Raw genomic sequence first — 1631 nt, forward strand, 5'->3', positions numbered from 1 at the left:
TTTACTGTAATTTATTTTATAAATCCTTTGAATATTTGAATTTAATAAATTCCAAATAAGTGACCTGATCCATGTACAACAGTATATTTTTTATTCACTGTCACTATTAAATACATCCATTACTTACTTATTTATTGTGCTTTATTCTGGAACATTACAAAAAAAAAATAGAGAACTGAATTCATAACAGCAAATCAAAGCAGAGATCATGACAATATTGCAACAAAAAGAAATATGGCAACAAGCATCCTAGTTGGTCTTGGCTGCATGGCCTCCATAACCACTGACAGCTGATCTGAAACAAAACAGAGGGGAAATGTGTGAGAAATGGTCATGAGTTTATGTCAACTAAATTTGTTCATGGACAGACAAGGTAACAACTTGTGCAACAGCAGTTATTCCCAGTATAGTACTGTTTTAACAGTATTGCTTTTTTGCACATCCTTGTCAGGGAACTCCATTAATTGCCTGAATGTACACATCAAATCACATTAAAGAGTCACTTTATGGTCCTTCAAACTTAAAGTTTGAACTTTTTTAAAGTATCTTTTTAGTTGTGACAGCTCTTGATCCAAGGAATATCAGTGTGTATCAGCTACTGTAACATTTGTATTGTTTGAAAATATTAGAGCAAAACAGGCTTTTGAGTCGATCTAGAAGTATACTCTTGAAGAATACAGGATTATAACCTAAATGAATACTAAATCAAGGTACATAAATGGCTGTCATCAAATTCTCAGAAATATTTTAATCCAGTTAAATCGTATGGAAACTGGAATCAGAATAAGAGAATAAGAATAATTGTGAATCAAACTGAATTGAATCAAGATCAGAAATGAATTAAAAGCTTGTGAATCAAATGGAATTATGAAATCTCTATCAATCCCCAGGCCAACATATGAGTGATCATATACAAATTTTTAAAAAACTTACAAAGCCAAAGGTGCCGTGATTCTAGGTGGCCCTTAAAAGAGTCTCTGGGGTGTAATTGGCTCCTGCTGACACAAGAAAAAGGGAGGAAAAGAGGAAACATCAGAGAGATATTGCATATCTCAGGTGTGGGATGCTTGATCATATATATATCAAAACATCTCTTTAATTATTATTATATTAAAATATTTCTGTCAGCTGCAGTTAATCTAATGTCACATACTGCGTCTGATAGTTAAAACATACTTACAAAGCCAAAGATGCTCAGTGCTGTGGCTCCTAAAATAGCCTTTGGGGTGTAGTTAGCTCCTGTTGAAACAAGCAAAAGAGAGAAAAAGAAGAATCATTATTTTTCGTCAGTGATTATTGACTAATCACTATATGTTATGAACATGATAAATCATAGATCTAGAATGACTGCTAGATTGATCACTTACAAAATCAGATTACAATCAACACTGAAAAAAGAGAGAAGAGAATATATACAATAAAAATTAATATGAAACTTAAAGCTGCTGTATGTAGGATTGACACCGAGTGGTTGAACTAGGTATTGCAGTCTAAATTCAAAATATTGGAGAGGTTTTTTTTCACCCTGCCCCTCCTCCTCAGACTTGACGCCCACACAGGTTGCCAGATTGACCACACAACAAGAACGAGCGCACTTGATGATGAATGAAATGAAATACGCTGTGTTTTCC

At 33.7% G+C, this 1631-nt stretch overlaps 1 long non-coding RNA gene across 2 annotated transcripts; it reads right to left on the minus strand.

The window, feature by feature from the left end:
- Positions 1-94: 94 nt before the first annotated feature.
- On the minus strand, positions 95-1405 carry LOC107717509 (uncharacterized). 2 transcript variants are annotated; one of them, XR_001637320.1, is made up of 3 exons: positions 1181-1405; positions 934-995; positions 95-295 (listed from the first exon to the last, which is right to left on the minus strand). It is a non-coding gene; the product is annotated as an uncharacterized LOC107717509 (long non-coding RNA). The 2 variants fall into 2 exon arrangements; XR_001637321.1 differs by having other exon boundaries at positions 934-998.
- Positions 1406-1631: the final 226 nt, after the last annotated feature.

This window comes from Sinocyclocheilus rhinocerous, unplaced genomic scaffold, assembly GCF_001515625.1.
Source record: "Sinocyclocheilus rhinocerous isolate Xijiao unplaced genomic scaffold, SAMN03320098_v1.1 scaffold2645, whole genome shotgun sequence".
Lineage (NCBI taxonomy): Eukaryota > Metazoa > Chordata > Actinopteri > Cypriniformes > Cyprinidae > Sinocyclocheilus > Sinocyclocheilus rhinocerous.